This window comes from Hevea brasiliensis, chromosome 14, assembly GCF_030052815.1.
Source record: "Hevea brasiliensis isolate MT/VB/25A 57/8 chromosome 14, ASM3005281v1, whole genome shotgun sequence".
Classification (NCBI taxonomy): domain Eukaryota; kingdom Viridiplantae; phylum Streptophyta; class Magnoliopsida; order Malpighiales; family Euphorbiaceae; genus Hevea; species Hevea brasiliensis.
In genome coordinates this window covers 30,163,516-30,187,035 of record NC_079506.1, presented here as the reverse complement: position 1 = coordinate 30,187,035, position 23,520 = coordinate 30,163,516, and the positions used below count along the sequence as shown (strand labels likewise).

General features: G+C 37.7%; 2 non-coding genes and 1 pseudogene across 2 annotated transcripts; 1 reads left to right on the top strand and 2 right to left on the bottom strand.

Moving 5' to 3' along the window:
- Positions 1 to 12,549: 12,549 nt before the first annotated feature.
- On the bottom strand, positions 12,550 to 12,656 carry LOC131173523 (small nucleolar RNA R71). Its single transcript, XR_009143839.1, has one exon. It is a non-coding gene; the product is annotated as a small nucleolar RNA R71 (small nucleolar RNA).
- Positions 12,657 to 19,208: 6,552 nt separating this feature from the next.
- On the bottom strand, positions 19,209 to 19,315 carry LOC131173608 (small nucleolar RNA R71). Its single transcript, XR_009143921.1, has one exon. It is a non-coding gene; the product is annotated as a small nucleolar RNA R71 (small nucleolar RNA).
- A 1,120-nt stretch (positions 19,316 to 20,435) lies between these two features.
- Positions 20,436 to 20,933, top strand: LOC131173325 (uncharacterized; annotated as a pseudogene).
- Positions 20,934 to 23,520: the final 2,587 nt, after the last annotated feature.

Genomic DNA, 23,520 nt, shown 5'->3' with positions numbered 1-23,520 from the left:
GGTGTACAATGAGGCATTGATCAGAAATTTTTGTGTCATGGCTTAAGTTGTGTATGAATTGGCAACATTATGTTTATTAAATTGTTTGACCAAAATTGTGCTATAATGAGTTTTGATAATTTGTTAAATATTTAAATTATGATTTATCAATGAATGTTTTATGTACTGCATTTCGAATTTTTATTGTGCACCACTAAGTATTTTTATACTCAGCGATAGCTTATTTTGCTGTCGCAAATAAGTGCAAGGAGAAAGCAGCAAAGTGAGCTGCTATTGAGATAGAGGACTGCATTGACCTTTTTAGTATGGGTATTTATTTATACCCTTGTAGTTACTTTGATGTAAATATTGTAATATCATATGTATTAATGTAAAGTTGAGTAGTTGTACAGTAAATTGTAATAATATTATTTTGGATTTTCTTGTTGTAAATTAAGACCTGTATATGTAAATTAAATTTTAAATGCAACGTGAATGAAATTATGAAATATTGTGAGATGAAAAACTTTGATTGAATTATGGAATTGATTTGAATTATGTTGAACTGAGTCATTTTGGTGGTTGGGAGTTATAGAAACAATTGTTGGAAGTGTTTTTACAGGTTTTTGAAGAACTGTTTTCTTAAAATACAAACGGCATTCTACCGAAATTTTTATTAAATTGTGGAAAAATAAAAATGGACAAAAATTTTTACTAGTTTTGAAACTTCAATTAAATTTTTTTTAGTTCCTACCAAAATGCTCACCACTTCCAAAATGTAAGAAAATGGTTTTAAAATCCCTTGTAGTATACTTAATGAGTTATCAGTAGGTGAAGTTCAGTAGTTCATTAGGTATTCTACGGGATCATATTATGCCTTAAAGAGGGGTATGGTGTGACATGTTTTAGTGGTATCAGAGCATGGTTTTGCAATGAATTTTGACTATGTACGTGAATATTTCTTTGATAAGTACAACTGCTCAAGTGTCTTTAATTGATACATATGACATATTTACATCATGAATATGCCCTAACGGAGGTCAACCTCCTTGTGTTTGATCTCAGGAAGTAGGAAATTTTTGAAAACGGAATGGAAGAGGGAGATCATTTCGTGGAGCAATCTGTCGAGGTTGAGGTCCAAGGAGAAGCCCCAGCACTTCAGAATGTGAGCGGATCAGCCACTCCAGCTCCTACTCCAGCACCGCAGTTTCTTGCTCAGTTTGCACAGCAGATGACTGCATTTTTTCAACAAATGATGGGAAATGTGCCACTCCAAGTTCAGATGCAAGCACCTGCAGTACAACCACAGGCCCCAGCTCGACAATATGAAAAACTAATGAAATTTGGGGCTACCAAGTTTAAGGGCACTGTGGATCCACTGGAGGCAAAACAGTGGCTAGAACGGATGGAAAGGGTATTAAGAAAACTACAGTGTGCCGAATAATTAAAATTTGAATATTCAGTATCTCTTTTATAAGGGGATGCATATGAATGGTGGAAGACCATCCCCCACAGCCTGGTTGAGCCACCTGTGCTTACATGGACAGACTTCTTGAGGGAATTCAGGCAGAAATGGGTTCCTGATGCTTATGTAGATATGAAATTGCAAGAATTCTTGAGCCTAAAGCAAGGGGACAAGACTATAGCAGAATATGAGCGAGACTTTTCAAGGCTAAGTCACTATGCTAGAAGCTTAGTCTCCACCCCCAGAGACAGATGTAAGAGGTTTGAGGTTGGGTTGAGGCCTAGCTTAAGAATGTAAGTTGTGGGATTCAGACACCAGAATTTTTCTGAGCTCATTTCACAAGCCCTGGAACTAGAAAGGATAGAATTAGAAAGGGCGGTGAAGAAGGGCACTCAAGAGAAAGAAAAGACTGAAAAGGCTACCGGCCAGGCTACTGAGAGTGGTTTTGGGAAAAGGAAACAGTCTGGGGGATCCAGCTCTCGCAGATCTAGCATAGGCAGATTCTCTGGCCAAAGAACACCCCGGTCTGGTTAGCAGACTCAGCAGTCATCTCGAGGAGCTTTATCAGTCTGGCAGTGTGAGACTTGTGGTAGAACACACGGTGGGGTGTGTTCTAAGGCCGCCGGTGCATATTTCAACTATGGAGTGAGTGGACATTTTGATAAGGATTGTACTAGTCTGCGCCGATCTGGACCTCCTGCCACATCTGAGGGATCAGCCCAAGTCTCTACACCTAGAGGGTCATAGCCAACGGGTCGAGGTAGGGGTAGCACTCCTGGAAGTCAGAGTACTGTTAACCAGTCAGAACCAAGTGGTGCACCAGCTAGAGTCTATACCATGAGACAGAGAGAGGAGGCTGAAACATCAGATGTAGTAGTTGGTATTTTCTTTATCCTTGACCAAGATGCATATGTGTTGTTTGATCCTGGCTCCACACATTCATATGTCAGTGCAAGTGTGATGTGTTCTACTGCTATCCAGTGTGTACAAATGGACTATGATGTGCTAGTAACTAGACCATTAGGTCAGGAGGTTAGGGTCAATAGAATCTATAGAGACTGTCCTTTGGTAATCCAAGGACATGTTTTTCTGTCAGAATTGATTGAAATGCCCTTCAAAAATTATGATATTATCTTGGGCGTGGATTGGTTAGCCAGGCATCACGCGATGATTGACGGTAGACAGAAGACAGTTACTTTTGGTCTCCCTCTGTATGGTGATGTGGTAATACATGGGGAGAGGCAGTTACTACCATCAAACATCATTTCGGCTGCAGTAGCCAAAAGGATGATCAGAAAGGGGTGTAAAGCATACTTGGCACATGTGATAGACACCCAAGTGGGGAGTCTGACACTGAGAGACATCCCTACTATATATGACTTTCCGGATGTGTTTCCTGATGAATTGTCAGGATTACCTCTAGAAAGAGAGGTGCAGTTTGAAATTAATGTTATGCCTGGTGTGGACCCAATCTCTATAACACCATATAGAATGGCACCAGCAAAATTGAAAGAGTCGAAAGTGCAGTTGCAAGAGCTGCTTGATAAGGGCTTTATCTGCCCTAGTGTGACACCTTGGGGAGCGCCAGTGTTGTTTGTCAAGAAGAATGATGGCACTCTCCGCTTATGTATTAACTACCGGCAATTGAATAAGGTGACAATAAAGAATACATGCCCATTGCCCCTCATTGATGATTTGTTTGATCAGTTAAGAGGTGCAGCTGTGTTCTCCAAAATTGACCTGAGATCAGGTTATTATTAGCTGAAAGTACAAGTGCAGAGTATTCCTAAAACTGCCTTTAGAACCCACTATGGCCATTATGAGTTCTTGGTTATGCCATTCGGGTTAACTAATGCTCCGGTTGCTTTTATGGATCTAATGAACACTATTTTCAGACCACACATCGACCAGTTTGTAGTGGTGTTCATAGATGATATATTGGTTTATTTGAGGAGTGCAAAGGAGCATGATAGACACCTGTGCATTGTACTGCAGACTTTAAGAGAGAAACAACTATATGCAAAACTATTAAAATGTGAATTTTGGCTGAAGAAAATATCCTTTTTGGGGCATATAGTATCAGCATAAGGTATTAAGGTAGATCCCGGCAAGATAAAAGCTGTCCTTAATTGGAAGCCACCCAGAAATATCATAAAGATTCGCAGTTTCTTGGGGTTAGCTGAATACTATCGCCGTTTTGTGAAAGGGTTCTCTATGTTGGCATCTCCACTGACCAAGCTACTTAAGAAAGATGTGAAATTTCAGAGGACGAATAAATGCCAGCAGAGTTTTGATGAATTGAAGAGGTGTTTGATTGAGGCTCCAGTCCTGACTTTACTTACCCCGGGTAAAGAATACATAGTATATAGTGATGCTCCTCATAATGGGTTAGGTTGTGTACTAATGTAAGATCGGAATGTTATTGCATATGCATCACGCCAGCTGAAACCTCATGAGAGAAATTATCCGACACATGACTTGGAGCTAGTAGCTATTGTGTTCGCTTTTAAGATCTGGAGACATTATTTATATGGGGAGAAATGCTACATTTACACGGATCATAAAAGTTTGAAGTATCTGGGTACTCAGAAGGAGTTGAATTTCAGACAGAGGAGATGGTTAGAATTGATAAAAGACTATAATTGTCTGATAGACTATCAGCTAGGGAAAGCAAATGTGGTGGCTGATGCCTTAAGTCGCAAGACTATGGCAAGTCTCAGAGTTTCTCCTTTGTTTATTGTACATGAGTTGATATCATTGCATGCCAATTTAGAGATTAATGATGAGGGGCAGATAGTAGTTGCATGGCATATACAGCCAGTGTTGATTGACAAGATTAGAATGGCGGCTCATAATAATGAAAGATATCAGAAGTTATTAGAAGAAGTTAGACAGGGCAAGAAACCTGAGTTCTCAATTAGAGATGATGGTCTACTGCTACACCAGGGCAGAATGTGTGTTCCTAATGACGTTAGCTTAAGACTGATCATTATGAAGGAAGCACATGAATCTCCTTTTGCTATGCATCCTGGTGGTACCAAAATGTATAGAGGGCTGAAAGAGCATTACTGGTGGATGGGTATGAAAAGAGATATAGCAGAATTTGTTTCTAAATGCCTAACTTGTCAGCAAGTGAAGGCAGAGCATCAAGTACCAGCTAGTTTGTTACATCCATTACCAGTACCGGAATGGAAATGGGAGAGAATAACGATGGATTTTGTGATGGGACTTCCGAGGACATAGAAGAGCCATAATGCAGTATTGGTCATTATTGACAGACTGACCAAGTCTGCTCATTTTCTACCTGTTCGAATGGACTATAGTTTGGAAAGATTGGCCAAGTTGTACATTGACGAGATAGTAAGACTGCATGGAGTGCCAGTATCCATCGTATCAGACAGAGATCTTAGGTTCATTTCTAGATTGTGGGGTAGTCTTCAGAGAGCCCTAGGAACTAGATTGAACTTCAGCACAACATTCCACCCACAGACAGATGGCCAGTCTGAAAGAGTAATTCAGATCTTGGAGGATATGCTACGGGCTTGTGTGATTGAGTTAGAGGGCAGTTGGGACACACACTTGCCTTTGATTGAGTTTGCTTATAACAACAGCTACCAATCAAGCATTGGGATGCCTCCATATGAAGCTTTGTATGGCAGAAAATGTAGAACCCCATTGTGTTAGGATGAGGTAGGCGAAAGAAAGATGATTGGGCTAGAAATTGTTCAACAAACTAAAGAGAAAATCATATTGATCAGAGATTGACTTAAGATTGTATCAGACTGTCAGAAATCCTATATTGATCTGAAGAGAAGGGATATTGAGTATGCAGTGGGTGACAAAGTATTCCTCAAGGTTTCTCCTTGGAAGAAGATTATGAGATTCAGCAGGAAGGGGAAATTGAGTCCTTGTTTCATCAGGCCATATGAGGTTCTGGAGAGAGTGGGCCCTTTGGCATATTGTTTGGCACTACCTACAGAGTTGGAGAAGATACATAACGTCTTCCATGTATCTATGTTAAGGAGGTATCAATCAGATCTATCTCACAAACTACCAATGGAAGAAATTGAAGTGAATCCAGACCTCACATATGAAGAAGAACCTATAGAGATTCTGGCTTATGCAGTGAAGCAGCTACGAAACAAGCAGATACCGTTAGTGAAAGTGCTGTGGAACCATCATTCGGGCTAGGAGGCTACATGGGAATGAGAGGAGGACATGAGGAGACAGCACCCACAACTGTTCAGAGATTGATACCAGGTAAAATTTTGAGACAAAATTTATTTTAAGGGGGGGAGAATTGTAATAACCCTAATTGCATAGCCTGGTATATTTTACTGTTCCGGTGACTGGTGTCAGTCCGGACAATTAAGGGAATTAGAACTACGGCTAAGACACCTAGATAAGCCCTGAACATAAATAATTAGTAATTGCTAAATAGTTAAGTATAAAGAAGAAAAACAAAACCCAAAAAGTTAAATGAACCGAGAGTCACAGCGATGGGTGACCTTCTCGGGAATGACTGTGAGGTCAATCTAAACTCAAATTTCGAACCATAAAATGTGACACTGCGGTCCTTATGACTATTGCGAACACAGTGGAAAAGAGAAAATCGTAGAAAAGAATTATTAAGCAGGTCAAATAATTAGGTCAAGGATCCAGAAGAAATATCAAATAACTTGCAAACTGGATTGAACCAGCGAGGGGCAATTTTGTCAATTCACCTCTAAAGCTGACTCCTAACCTAATTGTCCAATAAAATCGAAAAAATGAAAATTTCAGTATCAAGAACTAAATTAAGGAACTAATGGAAAAATAAATACAAAAAAAAAAGAAAAAGTTTATTACATCATTGGATGACATCATCATGATGTCAAAATCCATTTTAATTTCCCTACATAATTGACCAAGTCAATTCTTGTTAAATGAGACATAAAATAATAAAAAAGAAAAGAAAAAAAAATCATTTTTGGTCTTCTTTTTCCTAGTGTGCCGCCCACCTCTCCCTCACCTCTCCATTGCAAAGCCTCCATTAAAGCTTGATCTCAAGCTTTTGTTCCCTCATTTAACCCTACTTTGCCCCCAAATTATTCTATTAAAGCTTGTTAACTTCACTTGGGAAGGTGATTGAGCAAGAAAGAAAGAGGAAAAAAGTAGAAGATTTGAAGATTGAAGTGCAAAGTGGAGGCAAGCAATTGAATTTGAAAATTAAAGTTTATTAGATGTGTTTGTGACTCAAGTAACTTTGATATTAACTTAAAATCAAAAGAAAACAATTGTTGAGGGACCAAATATGAAATTCGTCCAGCTAGGGTTAGGGTTTGATATGAATGAGTTTGATAGTTTTAAATGGTTATTTGAAGTGAATTAAGTGTATAAATCATGAATATACACTTTAAATTTGCATTAGAGTTGAAATGCATGTAACTAGGGTTTGAAGATTGTGAAAAATTGAAGAAAAATTTGAGAATTAGCCAAATGATGTTATTGACCTTATTTGAGTTGAGAAATGGTCAATTGTGACTATTTTTAGTGTGTATGAATTGTTAGAACCAAGTTCCAATTCATATTGGAGAGGGTCAATCTACAGGTAGCATGACCTAGGTCCCTTTCAGGGACTAAAACTAAAAATTTACCATCCCAATTGGTGTGAGGCTAATTGTGAATGAAACTAGACACAAAATGATACATTTTTCATTTTGGAATCATGCCCAGAAAGTGACCATAACTTAGTGAACAATTTGGCCAAATCCGGATTGGGCAAACTGACCTGTACAAAAATGACCAAATGAACAAAAGTTACATAAATGACCATAACTTGGTCTAGGAAGGTCCAAATAACCTAAATTTTATACCAATAGAAAGCTAAGACATAGACCTACAACTTTCATAAAGAAAACAAACCCAAATTTTAACCATAACCTATTTGAAAAGCTGCCTGCATTCAACCCACAAAAACTGCCTTTATCCAATGAATGCCCAGAATTCTAGGTAAAATAAAATCTGGCCAGCCATGTTCAAATGGCTATAACTTAGGCTACAAAACTCCAAATAGAGTGATTCAAAAAGGGAAATAAATTTAAGACAATAAGGAACAACTTCTATGAAGAAAACTTAGCCAAATTTCCACAGCAACATGACCAATGGAACAGTACAAAACAGGACACCAAAATTGAAAATTTGAAATTTGTGCCTAAAAGACTTAAGATTTGAGAAAACAACCAAAACCAATAAAATTGGTAACCAAAATGTGGTATGTGGGTATAATTGGATTTCCCATATCTTTTAAGCATGAGAAAGTCAATATTTTGACTTGAATAGTATCATGAATAGTAATCCCGACATAAAAATTTCTAAGAACGTAAGTTTAAGCATATTGGGGCTAGAATTGAGCATGTATGAATTTAATTATTGGATTTATTGTGAGATAAGATACTGAAACACTGTCAATTGTGTGTTTCAGCTGAAAAAGACCCGAAAATCTAAGGGGCTGAGTCAAGGCTTAGAGGCGACTCACGTCAGGTTTGTGCATAATAAATTATGTAGTTATTTTCTAAGTGAAAATTTGACTAGTTATGCTTTATGAAAATGCTGTATTATTTATAAATTGTGTTGTCACTTTGTGACTGCAAAAATGACCTTTTTTGAAATTGTTTGGGATCTTTCCTAAATTATTTGAGTACATTGTTTTGAATTGATTTTGTGTTCACTTTTAGCACGACAGTACCACATTATTCCTCCTCCATCTATGGGGTTGAGATCGTTTATTTTCCTCCCTCTCTGGCTTACCAGTTGAGGTTATAGATCGGATGAGTACTCATTAGCTAGCTAGCTACCTCCCTCATTTATTTCGATTAGTGGGGTTATAGATTGCTTTGTCGTGGTGTACAACGCGGCATTGATCGGAAATTTTGTGTCATGGCTTAAGTTGTGTATGAATTGGCAACACTGTGTTTATTAAATTGTTTGACCAAAATTATGCTATAATGAGTTTTGATAATTTGTGAAATATTTAAATTGTAATTATCAATGAATGTTTTATGTACTGCATTTCGAATTTTCATTGTGCACCACTAAGTATTTTTATACTCAGCGATAGCTTATTTTGCTGTCGCAGATAAGGGCAAAGGGAAAGCAGCAGAGTGAGCTGCTATTGAGATAGAGGACTGCATTGACCTTTTTAGTATGAGTATTTATTTATACGCTTGTAGTTATTTTGATGTAAATATTGTAATGTCATATGTATTAATGTAAAGTTGAGCAGTTATACAGTAAATTGTAATAATATTATTTTGGATTTTCTTGTTGTAAATTAAGACTTGTATATGTAACTTAAATTTTAAATGCAATGTGAATGAAATTATGAAATATTGCGAGATGACAAATTTTGATTGAATTATGGAATTGATTTGAATTATGTTGAACTGAGTCATTTTGGTGGTTGGGAGTTGTGGAAATAATTATTGGAAGTGTTTTTACAGGTTTTTGAAGAGCTGTTTTCTCAAAATACAGACGGCATTAGGCCGAAATTTTTACTAAATTGTGAAAAAATAAAAATGGAAAAAATTTTTTACTAGTTTTGAAACTTGAATTAAATTTTTTTTAGTTCCTGTCAAAATGCTCACCACTTCCAAAATGTAAGAAAATGGTTTTGAAATCCCTTGTAGTGTACTTAATGAGTTATCGGTAGGTGAAGTTCAGTAGTTCATTAGGTATTCTACGGGATCATGTTAGGTCTTACAGAGGGGTAAGGTGTGACAATGCTCCTAGGGGTAAATTCCTTAAATTTAATCTTGTTAATTTAAGGTTCTAAGTTTCTTAATGATAATTAGAATTGTTAGCAATTAAGGTACAATTTGTTGTAACTAAAATATGTAGTTTTTGCAATAGAATAAAATGTTTGTATGTTTCATGAAACCCTAAGATTGAAAAATTTTAAATTGCTAATTTTGCACCCTTTGGTGTATTCTTCCTTCAAAAGGTAGAAATCCAATGATCATGCCAAGCATTTAGAAAAGATAGGTCATAAACATTCTAGCGAAGGCCAACCAATAAGGCATCTCTCCCATCCAGCAAGCTTCTCCAACCCCAAGAGCCCTTAGCACCTTTATGTGCATCCAACAAATTAGTAAAATGAAAGTAAATGCCTTTTAACAACTGAACCCAAAGAGCTTGGGGATTTTTCACTATTCTCCAAGCTTGCTTTGTAAGAAAAGCAGAATTGAAAAGGTTGAGATCCCTAAATCCAATGCCTGCTTTGCTTTTACTCTAGGACAGCTTACTCCAACTAAGCCAATGGATCTTGGATTTATCCAAAGAATTCTGCCATCAGAATTTGGCTGACATTTGATGAATAGCATCAATGAAGTTCTTTGGCAGTTTAAAGACTGACTTCACATATGATGGAATGGACTGCACTACTGCTTTAATCATTATTTCCCTATCAGATTGGGAAAGAAATTTGTTCTTCCAACCATGAAGGTTAGCAAAGATTCTCTCTTCAAGAAAAGATAGAGCTTATGTCTTGGACCTCCCCCTGCCTATTGGAAGACCATGATACATTTTTACATATTAAATATTTTTGTTGATTGAATTACATATTAATTTCAATTTAAAAACTCACCTGCTTAAAAAGATTTTGATTATATTATATTAGAGTTATTGATATTAAATATAAATATTCTTTCAATAATTCATTTTTTCATCCTTGAAAATTATGTGTTTTTACTATTAATTAATCTTCCTGGTGATATTAATTTTTAATGAATTTTTTTATTATTTGCATTCTTTTTCTGAGAGAATTTACTATTTTCATTTTCCATTCAATTATGTTTACTTGAAAATTTTAATCAAAGTTGATATTGATACACTTGGATTTTAAAGATATTTTTAAGCACATTTGTATACTATCTCAAGCATGGTAGTTGATTTCATTAGTTTTTGTAATTTCTATTATCAAGCTCTTAATTCAATGTTTTCTGAATTATTTCAGGTATTTGGGTGAAGCCCTAGGGCATAGGAGTCTGGAAGGAAACTTGGAAAGGCCAAAAGATTGAGAAAAGCTGTTGATACACCTTACACGGGTCGTGTAAACAAAGCCACAGACCCATGTAACCTTTTGCCAGATGAAAGCCAGAGAGCCAATGGAGGAACAAAAGTACACGGGTGATGTAATTGGACCCATGTAATCTGTAGGGACCCGTGTAATTCTCTGTCGGGCACAAGCTTGAAGAATTTTCTGAGAACAAAAGTACACAGGTCATGTAACCAGGCTTGTGTAGCCAACGCAGACCAGTGTAAACCTCTGTGCCAATGCAAGACTCCGCCATTCCGCTCCAGTAAGTTACACAGCCCGGGGCCTTGTAGTGACACACAGGGTGTGTATCATGGGGCAGCTAGTTTCCTAACCCGAATTCTCGCTCTTGTTTACATATTTAAAACAGACTCCTAAGGCTTTTTGGACTCAAAATGACCTAACCCTAGAACAAATATTATAAATAGAAGCAAAAAATATCAAGGAGGGGGATCAATCTTTTTTTTTACAGAGCTTTTTAGGAGTTTCAGAAGAGTGCTCACTTCTACACTCTCTTCAACCGTCTTGAGGAGAAGAATATTAGTATCAAGGAGGAGTTTTTCAGCTGAAGTTCCACAAAAATCAAAGCTACAATCCCTCTTCGGTTCATTCATTCCATTTCCTTAAATGGATTTTTATTGTTATTTATTTCATTTTTATTATGTTTGCTAAACTCACCACGAGTGAGTAACTTTCATATTCTGGAATTGGGAGAGTAATGCTTGTAATCATTATTATGGATAAACATTAAGTTTTATTTATTATATTTGAGATTTATTTCTTGATTTAATTTCTTGTAAACTTAATGCATGCTATGTGTTGGTACCCACTTAGTATTGATTATAGATGTTAATTGAAGGATTGAAAGGTAAAGATTAATATTAGAAAATCAAGATTTTGAACCTAGGGATTCTGACCTAGACATAGGTTGATTACCTTTATGGAATTTCAAAATTGATCAAAGACCTTAAAGGATTTTTAATTAATTTGATCACCACGAAAGTCAGGTTTAAGTTAATTAAAATACACCCTAGGTGCCTTGAGAGAGGGCTTAGGATACCTTAGGATTAATTTCCATCAAGGCAAACGATTCTCAATCCAGTAAATAAACAAGATAACATCTATAGTAAAATTCAAGTGTGAAATCTTAATTCCAGAATTATTTCAAAATAGATTATTTCATTGTTAGTTTATCATTCTAGTGTTTAAAATAAACAACTTTCATTCCCCCATTATTCGATAGCCTAAACAATTAAAATCACTATGTAGTTTGGTAGTTACTAATTAAATTCCTCGTGGGACGATACTCTACTCACTACTCTATTACTTGTTCATGATCCATGCACTTGCGGGGTTACAAAACCAGCGAGATAAGTTTTTGGCGCCGTTGTTGGGGAATTTGGCTTTAATAATATCTAGCGATAGGCAATTTAGCTGATTTAGGCAATTATATTTATTATCTAATTTTATTTGATTTGTTTTATTTCTTTTCTTTTCTCTCAGGTGCCTAACCTGGTATATGACCAGAACAAGGCAAGAAGAAGAAATCTTGGACTGTGATCCTGAAATAGATAGAAATCTGAGAGCCATCAAGAGGGAAAAGAAACATCAAGAGCACAATCAAGAAAATCCTAAAATTCCAACTATGGACAATAATAATGATAGGACAAGACTCTTGAGAGACTACGGAGCTCCATCTGTCCAAGGATTTCAGCCCAGTGTCACAAGAGCCACAGTGGAAGCCAATAACTTTAAGTTAAAACCAGCATGGCTTCAAATGATTCAACAAACTCAGTTTGGAGGTTCACCAACAGAAGATCCACACTATCACCTCTAGTGTTTTCTTGCCCTGTGTGACACGTTTAAAATAAATGGAGTGTCTAATCAAGCCATAAGACTCAGAGCATTCCCATTCTCCCTTCGAGACAGAGCAAGGAAGTGGTTACTTTCTCAACCAGCTAGAACGTTCACCACTTGGGAAAACCTCTCACAAGCTTTTCTAGCAAGGTATTTCCCACCTGCAAAGACTGCAAGACTGAGGCTTGAGCTCAACACCTTCAGACAAAAGGAAGGTGAATCACTCTATGACGCATGGGAAAGATATAAGGACCTATAGAGGGAATGTCCACACCATGGCATAAAGGATTGACTACTAGTGCAAAATTTCTATAATGGGTTACTACCCTCTACAAGGAGCACAACACTTAAACTTAACTTCTAGAGAGGGTCGCATATCATAATTATGAGTGGTCAAAGGAAAGAGGAACCGCAAGGAGAATAGAAGGGGTCCTGGAAGTGGATGCCCTAAGTATGATAAATGCTCAATTTGATCAGCTCATAAAGAGACTCGAAAGAATGCAAGCCAACACAGTTGGTATAAGCAACCAGCATTATGACGACTATGGAGGAGGATATACAACCTCAGAATTTAATAGCTTTAATGAACCCTCCATAGAATAAATGAACTATCTCAATAACGGGGGAAACTTGAACCAGAGGTAGCCCAACAATCCATATTCAAACACTTACAACCTTGGATGAAGGAACCACCCAAATTTCTCATGGTAAAACCAATAGAATCAGCCAATAAACAAACAACAGGGGTACAAACCACCATCGCCACCATCGCCTCCTCAACCTCAGTAACCTGAACTGAAGATGACCATGGAATCCATGATGGAAGGTTTCCTAGCAGCTCAATAACAACAGAATGAATTGATTAAATAGCTGACTTCCAAAATGGACCAACTTGCTACCTATAACAAGATGCTGGAGAATCAAATTGCTCAGTAAGCAAGGTCTTCAAGTAAGGCTGCTAGTAAACTACTTAGTCAACCAGAGATAAACCCAAGGGAACATTGTAAGGCAGTTACATTGAGGAGTGGGAGAACTCTAGTGCAACCAGAGGAAGAACCGACAGAGGAAACCTCAAAAAAATTTGAAAACCAAGCAGAGAAAAAGGAGGAAGAAGCCAAGAAAGATCAGGAAGAGGAAGCAGGGAAGAAAAAGAAGTTACCAGAGCCATACCAGCCTCCCTTACCTTTTCCTCAGAGATTTTAAGAAGCCAAATTGGACAAGCAGTTTGGGAAGTTTTTAGAAGTTTTACAGAAACTTTATATCAACATTCCCTTCACTGAAGCACTCTCTCAGATGCCATCCTATGCCAAATTTCTTAAGGAAATTCTATCAAAGAAAAGATAAATGGAAGACTATGAGACAATTGCTCTAACATAGGAATGCCGTGCCATACTGCAAAACAAACTGCCTCCAAAGTTGAAAGATCCAGGAAGCTTCCCATACCCTGCCTCATTGGCAACGAGAACATAGACAAGGCCGTCTGCGATCTTGGGGCAAGTGTGAGTTTAATGCCTCTATTAATATGCCAAAAGCTGGAAATCGGAGAACTAAAGCTCACGATAATTTCACTATAATTAGTTGATCGATCTGTTAAATGTCTTACAGGCATACTTGAGAACATCCCCATCAAAGTGGGCAAATTCTTCATTCCAGTAGACTTTGTTGTCTTTGAATGGAAGAAGATGTTCAGTTCCCTATCATCTTGGGAAGACCATTCTTGGCAACTGTTGGAGCAATCATAGACATAAAAAATGGGTGACTAACCCTCAAAGTAGGAGAAGAAAAAGTGGAATTCAACTTATTCGACACAATGAAACACAAATTCGAACCTAATAATTGTTTCAAGGTTGACATAATTGATATACAAGTTGAAGAGGAATTTTATAAAATACATCCTAAAGATCCTCTTGAAGCATGCATTGTGCACAACCACACAGCGAATAATGAAACACAGGAATAACAGCTTATGCACAATAGTTAGCAGCTCATCCACCCCTACCCTTAGCTCAAGCTTCTGAGATGGAGAAGTTGAAGGAGGAACAATCAAAAAGCAAACCAAAGAGCACCACTGAACAGGTAAAGCTTAAACCTCTCCCTTCCTTACAAAGGTACGCATTTCTGGACTCAAACTGTAAATATCCTATTACAATCAATGCTAGCCTGTCTAAGATAGAAGAGGAAAAATTGCTAAGAGAACTTAGGACCCATAACAAGGCCATAGGGTATAAAATAGAAGACCTGAAAGGGATTAACCCCTTAATTTGCATGCATAGGATACCTATGGAAGAAAACAGTAAACCCACTATCGAGCTCCAAAGAATACTTAACCCAAACATGAAAGAAGTAGTCAATAAAGAAATTTTGAAACTATTAGATGCAGGTATCATATACCCAATTTCTGATAGTAAATGGGTTAGTCCAGTACATGTAGTTCCTAAGAAGGATGGGACAACTGTTATCCAAAATACAAATAATGAACTGATCCTTACTAGGATAGTCACTGGTTGGCAAATGTGCATAGATTACAGGAAATTGAATAGTGCCACCAGAAAAGACCATTTTTCTCTCCCTTTCATTAACCAAATGTTAGAGAGGTTAGCGAAACACTCTTAGTTCTGTTATCTAGATGGGTACTCAGGATTCTTTCAAATTCCTATTCACCCAGAAGACCAAGAAAAGACCACATTCACATGCCCTTATGGAACCTTTGCGTATAAGAGAATGTCTTTTGGTCTTTCTAATGCCCCTGCCACTTTCCAAAGATGCATGATGGCTATTTTTTCTGATTAGATTGAAAATATCATGGAAGTTTTTATGGATGATTTTTCTATCTATGGAACTACTTTTGATGATTGCCTAGCTAATTTATTTAAGGTGTTGCAAAGATGTGAAGAATGAAACCTGGTCCTAAATTGGGAAAAATGCCACTTCATGGTAAGAGAAGGTATAGTTCTAGGACATTTGATATCAGAAAGAGGAATTGAGGTTAATAAGGCAAAAATTGAGATCATTGAAAACATGCCACCACCAACATCAGTCAAGGGAGTGCGAAGCTTTTTGGGACATGTAGGGTTCTACAAAAGATTCTTAAAGATTTTTCCAAAATAGCTAAGTCACTTACCAACCTGTTAAGTCAAGATGTTCCCTTTGATTTTGATAAAAATTGCCTTGTCTCTTTTAACAGGATCAAAGAAGCCTTGATCTCAGCACCAATAATGCAGCCACCAGATTGAGAGCTACCATTCAAGGTGATGTGCGATGCGAGTGACTTTGCAGTTGGAGCGGTGCTCGAGCAAAGAAAAGATAAAAAGCTCCATGTCATTTAATATGCTAGCAAGACACTCGATGACGCACAAATAAATTATACTACCACAGAAAAGGAATTCCTGGCAGTAGTGTTTACAATTGACAAATTCAGATCTTGCATAATTGGGTCAAAAGTCATTATATTCATAGATCATACAACTATCCGGTACCTTATGAACAAGAAGGAAGCAAAACCAAGGCTGATTCGATGGATTCTACTCCTGTAAGAATTTGACCTTGAAATTAAGGACAAAAAGGGATCCAAAAATGTAGTAGCTGACCACCTCTCTAGACTAAACTGGAAGACATAGGGGACATTAAAGATTTGCCAATCAATGATTCATTCCCTGATGAGCAATTACTAGCATTCTCCCAAGCTCCATGGTATGCTGACTTTGTTAATTTTCTTATATGTAGGGTATTGCCTCCAAACATGACTTATCAGCAAAAGAAGAAATTTCTGCATGATGTGCGGTTCTACACATGGGAGGAACCTCTGCTATACAATAGATGCAATGATGGACTAATAAGAATATGCATACCAGAGGAGGATATGGAGAGCATCCTCCAGCACTACCATTCATCACTATATGGAGGACACTTTGGCACCACAAAAACAACAGCTAAAATTTTGCAAGCTGGATTCTATTGGCCTAATCTATTCAAGGATGTGAGATCCTTCATGCTAGCTTGTGATCAATGCCAAAGAATAGGTAACACTTCAAGAAGGAATGAAATGCCACTGCATGGTATACTTGAGGTAGAATTGTTTGATGTATGAGGGATAAACTTAATGGGTCCATTCCCCTCTTCCCATGGAAACAAGTATATTCTAATTGGTGTTGATTATGTGTCAAAATGGGTAGAAGCAATAACCACACCAACCAACGATGCTAGAGTGGTCACAAGGTTCCTTAAGAAGAATATATTCACAAGATTTGGCACACCATGAGCAATAATCAGTGATAAAGGAAGTCACTTCTACAACCAATAATTCAAAATACTATTAAAAAAGTATGGAGTGACACACAAGGTGGTCACACCTTATCATCCTCAAATCAGCGGCCAAGTAGAAATCTCAAACAGGGAACTGAAGCGGATTCTAGAGAAAACTGTAAAACAATCCAGGAAGGACTGGTGCATGAAGTTAGATGATGCAATGTGGGCTTACCACACTGCATAAAAAACCCCAATTAGCACAACATCCTTCTGACTGGTTTATGGAAAATCATGCCATCTGATGCACTTGAATTGTATAGCTGTTTTTAAGCACAATTTCATACTATCTCATAGTAATTAGGTAAGTAATCTCATGCATAGTAGTTGATTTCATTAGTTTTTGTAATTTCTATTATCAAGCCCTTAATTCCATGTTTTCTACATCATTACAAGTGTTTGGGTGAAGCCCAAGAGTATAAGAGTGCAAAAAGGAAGGTTAGAGAATTCAAAAGGCTCATAATTTTTGCTGATACAAAGTACACATGCCATGTAAGCCAAGCCACAAACCTATGTAACCTTCTGCCAGACGAAAGCCAGAAAGCCAATGGAGAAACAAAAGTACACAGGTCATGTAATTGGACCCGTGTAATTTGCAGGGACCCGTGTAAGTCTCTACCAGGTACAAGCTTGAAGAACTTTCTAAGAACAAAAGTACATGGCCCGTGTAACCAGGCTCGTGTAGCCAGCGCAGACCCGCGTAAATCTCTGTGCCAATGTAAGACTCCGCAATTCCGCTCCAGTAAGTTACAAGACCCTGGGCCGTGTAGGGACACACGGGCCGTGTACCTTGCGACAGCCATTTTTCAAACCAGAATTCTCGCTCTTGTTTACATATTCAAATCAGACTCCTAAGGCTTTTGGGACTCAAAATGATCTAACCCTAGAAGAGCTATTATAAATAGAAAGAGAAAACATCCAAAAACAAAAGGATCCTTTGACAGTACTTTTAGGAGTTTTAGAGAGACTCGCATTCTGCACTCTCTCCAGCCATCTTGAGGAGAAGAATATCAGTATCAAGGGGAGTTTTCCAGTCGAAGTCCCACAAGATCAAAGCTGCAAACTCTCTCTTCAGTTCCTTCATTCCATCTCCTTAAATAGATTTTTATTATTTTATTTCTTTTATATGATTTCTTTTTACTGTCTTTACCTTTTTATCATGATGTTTGCTGAACTCATGAGTGAGTAGTTTTTATATTCTGGAATTGGGAGAGTAATGCTTGTAATCATTATTATGGATAAACATTAAGTTTTATTCATTGGATTTGAGATTTGTTCCTTGATTTAATTTCTCGTGATCTTAATGCATGGTATGTGCTGGTATCCACTTAGTATTTATTGTAGATGTTAATTGAAGGACTGAAAGGTGAAGATTAATATTAGAAAATCAAGATCTTGAACCTAGGAATTCTGACCTAGACATAGGCTGATACCTTTGTGGAACTTCAAAAATTAGTCAAAGACCTTGAGGAATTTTAATTAATTTGATCGCCACGAAAGTAAGATTTAAGTTAATTAGAATACACCCTAGGTACCTTGAGAGAGGACTTAGGATACCTTAGGACTTATTTCCATCAAGGTAAACGATTCTCAAAACCAGCAAATAAATAAGATAACATCCATAGCAAGATTCAGGTATGAAATCTTAATTCCGAAATTGTTTCAAAATAGATTACTTCATTTTAAGTTTATCATTTTAGTGTTTAAAATAGACAACTTCCATTCCTTCATTGTTCGATAGCCTAAACAGTCAAAATTACTGTATAGATTGGTACTTACTAATCAAATTCCTCATAGGAATGATATTTTACTCATCACTTTATTACTTGTTAGTGATCCGTGCACTTGCGGTGGTTGTAAAACTAGCAAATAAGTTTTTGGCGCTGTTGCCGAGGATTTTTGGCTTTAGTAATATCGAGCGATAGGCAATTTAGCTGATTTAAGCAACTATATTTATTACCTAATTTTGTTTGATTTGTTTTATTTCTTTTCTTTTCTTTTAGGTGCCCAATCTGGTATATGACTAGAACAAGGCCAGAAGAAGAAATTTTGGACTGTGATCCAGAGATAGATAGAACTCTGAGAGCTATTAGGAGAGAAAGAAAACATCAAGAGCACGATCAAGAAGATCATGAAATTCTAACCATGGTCGATAATAATGACAGGTCAAGACTCTTGAGAGACTATGGAGCTCCATCTGTCCAAGGATTTAAGCCCAGTGTCGCTAAACCCACAATGGAAGCCAAGAACTTTGAATTAAAACCAGCATGGCTTCAAATGATTAAATAAACCCAGTTTGCGGGTTCACCAATAGAAGATCCACATTATCACCTCTAATGCTTTCTTGCCCTTTGTGACACATTTAAGATGAATAGAGTGTTTGATCAAGCCATAAGACTCAGAGCATTTCCATTCTCCCTTCGAGACAGAGTAAGGAAGTGGTTACTTTCTCAACCAGCTGGAACATTCACCACTTGGGAAAACCTCTCACAAGCTTTTCTGGCAAGGTATTTTCCACCTGCAAAGATTGCAAAACTGAGACTTGAGCTAAACACCTTCAGACAAAAGGAAGGTGAATCACTCTATGACGCATGGGAAAGGTATAAAGACCTGCAGAGGGAATATCCACACCATGGCATAGAGGATTGGCTACTAGTGCAAAATTTCTATAATGGGTTACTACCCTCTATAAGGAGCACAGTTGATTCAGCTACAGAAGGTGACTTAATGGAGAAAACAGTGACACAAGCACTTGACTTAATGGAGAAAACAGTGACACAAGCACTTGAACTTCTAGAGAGGGTTGCATACCATAATTATGAGTGGTCAAATGAAAGAGGAAATGCAAAGAGAACAGCAAAAGTCCTAGAAGTGGATGCCCTAAGCATGATAAATGCTCAATTTGATCAGCTCACAAGGAGGCTTGATAAAATACAAGCCAATGCAGTAGGGATGAATAGTCAACATGAGGACAGCTATGGAGGAGGATATTCAAAATATAACAGCTTTAATGAACCCTCTACAGAACAGATGAACTATGTGAATAATGGAGGAAACTTCATCCAAAGACAGCCCAACAATCCATATTCAAACACTTATAACCCTGGATGGAGGAACCACCCAAATTTCTCATGGTCCAATCAACAGAACTAGCCAATAAACAAGCAACAGGGGTACAAACCGCCAGCATCCCCTGGATTTCAGAACAAAGGCCAAAACTTTGCACAACCACCACTGCCTCCTCTGCCTCAGTAACCTAAACCGAAGATGACCATGGAATCCATGATGGAAGGGTTCCTTGGTGCTCAACAGCAACAGAATGAATTGATTAAACAGCTGACTTCTAGAATGGACTAACTTGCTACCCATAACAAGATGCTGGAGAATCAAATTGCTCAGCAAGCGAGTTCTTCAAGTAAGGCTGCTGGAAAACTGCCTAGTCAATCGGAGATTAACCCAAGGGAGTATTGTAAGGCAGTTATATTGAGGAGTGGGAGAACTCTAGTACAATCAGAGAAAGAACCAACAGATGAGACCTTAGAAAAATCTGAAAGCCAAGCAGAGAAAAAAGAGGGAGAAGCCAAGAAAGATCAGGAAGAGGAAGTAGGGAAGAAAAAGAAGCTACCAGAGCCATATCAGCCTCCCCTACCTTTTCCTCAGAGATTTCAAAAAGCCAAATTGGACAAGCAGTTTAGGAAGTTTTTAGAAGTTTTACAGAAACTTTATGTTAACATCCCCTTCACTGAAGCACTCTCTCAGATGCCATCCTATGCCAAATTTCTTTAGGAAATTCTGTCAAAGAAAAGAAAGCTGGAAGACTATGAGACAGTAGCTCTAACAGAGGAATGCAGTGCCATACTGCAAAACAAACTGCCTCCAAAGTTGAAAGATCCAGGAAGCTTCTCCATACCCTGCCTCATTGGCAATAAGAAAATAAACAAGGCCCTCTGCGATCTTGGGGCAAGCGTGAGTTTAATGCCTCTATCAATATGTTAAAAGCTGGAGATAGGAGAACTGAGGCCCACGACAATCTCATTGCAATTGACTGATCGATCTGTTAAATATCTAGTAGGCATACTTGAGAACATCCCTATCAAAGTGGGCAAATTCTTCATTCCAGTAGACTTTGTTGTCCTTGAAATGGAAGAAGATGTTTAGATCCCTATCATCTTGGGGAAACCATTCTTGGCAACCGCCGGAGCCATCATAGATGTCAAAAATGGGCAACTAACCCTCAAGGTAGGAGATGAAGAAGTGGAATTCAACTTGTTCGACACAATGAAACACAAATTCGAACCTGATGAATGCTTCAAGGTTGACATAATTGACAAACAAGTTGAGGAGGAATTTCATAAGACATATCCTAAAGATCCTCTTGAAGCATGTATTGTGCACAGCCACACAGTGAATGATGAAAACACAGAAATAGCAGCTTGTGTACAATAGTTAGATGCTCATCCACCCCTACCACCCCTAGCTAAAGCCTCCGAGATGGAGGAGTTAAAGGAGGAACAACCCAAGATCAAGCTCCAGGAAAACGCCAAACAGGTAGAGCTTAAACCTCTCCCGTCCTCGCTAAGGTATGCATTTTTGGACTAAACTCTAAATATCCTATGACAATTAATGCTAGCCTGTCTAAGTTAGAAGAGGAAAAATTGTTAAGAGAACTTAGGATCCATAACAAGGCCATAGGGTATAAAATAGAAGACCTGAAAGGAATCAACCCCTCGATTTGCATGCATAGGATGCCCATGAAAGAAAATAGTAAACCCACTATCGAGCACCAAAGAAGACTTAACCCAAACATGAAAGAAGTAGTCAAGAAAGAAATTTTAAAACTATTAGATGCAGGTATCATATACCCAATTTCTGATAGTAAATGGGTTAGTCTAGTACATGTAGTTCTTAAGAAGGGTGGGACAACTGTTATCCAAAATGCAAACAATGAACTAATCCTACTAGGGTAGTCACTGGTTGGCGAATGTGCATAGATTATAGGAAATTGAACAGTGCTACCAGAAAATACCATTTTCCTCTCCCTTTCATCGATCAAATGTTAGAAAGGTTAGCAAAGCACTCTTATTTCTGTTATCTAAATGCGTATTCGGGATTCTTTCAAATTCCCATTCAACCAGAAGACCAAGAAAAGACTACATTCACTTGCCCTTATGGAACATTTGCATATAGGAGAATGCCTTTTGGTCTTTGTAATGCCTCTGTTACCTTTCAAAAATGCATGATGGCTATTTTTCTGATTATATTGAAAATATCATAGAAGTTTTTATTGATGATTTTTCTATCTATGGAACTACTTTTGATGATTGCCTAGATAATTTATCTAAGGTATTGCAAAGATGTGAAGAATCAAACATGGTCCTAAATTGGGAAAAATGCCACTTCATGGTAAGGGAAGGTATAGTTTTGGGACATTTGATATCAGAGAGAGGAATTGAGGTTGATTGGGAAAAAATTGAGATCATTGAAAATATGCCACCACCAACATCAATTAAAGGAGTGCAAAGCCTTTTGGGACATGCAAGGTTCTACAGAAGATTCATTAAAGATTTTTCCAAAATAGCTAAGCCACTTACCAACCTGTTAAGCCAAGATGTTCCCTTTCATTTTGATGAAAATTGCCTTGTTTCTTTTAACAGGATCAAAGAAGCCTTGATCTCAGCACTAATAATGCAGCCACCAAATTGGGAGCTACCATTCAAGGTGATGTGTGGTGTGAGTGACTTTGTAGTTGCAGCGGTGCTCTAGCAAAGAAAAGATAAAAAGCTCCATGCCATTTATTATGCTAGCAAGACACTCGATGATGAGCAAATCAATTATGCTACCACAGAGAAGGAATTCCTAGCAGTAGTATTTGTAATGGACAAATTCAGGTCTTACCTAATTGAGTCAAAAGTCATTGTATTCATAGATCATGCTACCATCCGGTACCTTTTGAACAAGAAGGAAGCAAAACCAAGGCTGATTCGATGGATTCTACTCTTGTAAGAATTTGCCTTCAAATCAAGGATAAAAAGGGATTCGAAAATGTAGTGGCTGACCATCTTTTCAGGCTGAAATTGGAGTACACAGGAGACTTTGAGGATATGCCAATTGATGACTCATTTCCTGATGAGCAATTACTTGCATTCTCCAAGGCTCCATGGTACGCTGACTTTGTTAATTTTCTTGTATGCAGGGTATTGCCTTCAAACATGACTTATCAGCAAAGGAAGAAATTCCTACATGATGTGAGATATTACATATGGGAGGAACCTCTACTGTACAAGAGATGTAATGATGGGCTAATAAGAAGATACATACCAGAGGAAGATATGGACAGTATCCTTCATCACTGCCATTCATCACTATATGGAGGACATTTTGGCACCTCAAAAATAGCAGTCAAGATTTTGCAAGCAGTATTTTACTGGCCACATTTGTTTAAAGATGTGAGATCCTTTGTCCTAGCTTGTGATCAATGCCAAAGAACAAGTAACACTTCAAGTAGGAATAAAATGCCACTGCATGGTATACTTGAGGTAGAATTGTTTGATGTATGGGAGATAGACTTCATGGGCCCATTCCCCTCTTCCCATGGAAACAAGTATATTCTGGTTGGTATTGATTATGTGTCAAAATGGGTAGAAGCAATAGCCACACCAAGCAACGATGCTAGAGTGGTCATAAGGTTCCTTAAGAAGAATATCTTCACAAGATTTGGCACACCTCGAGCAATAATCAGCGATGGAGGAAGTCACTTCTGCAACTAAAAATTCGAAACACTAATGAAAAAGTATGGAGTGACTCACAAGGTGGCCATACCTTATCATCCTCAAACCAACGGCCA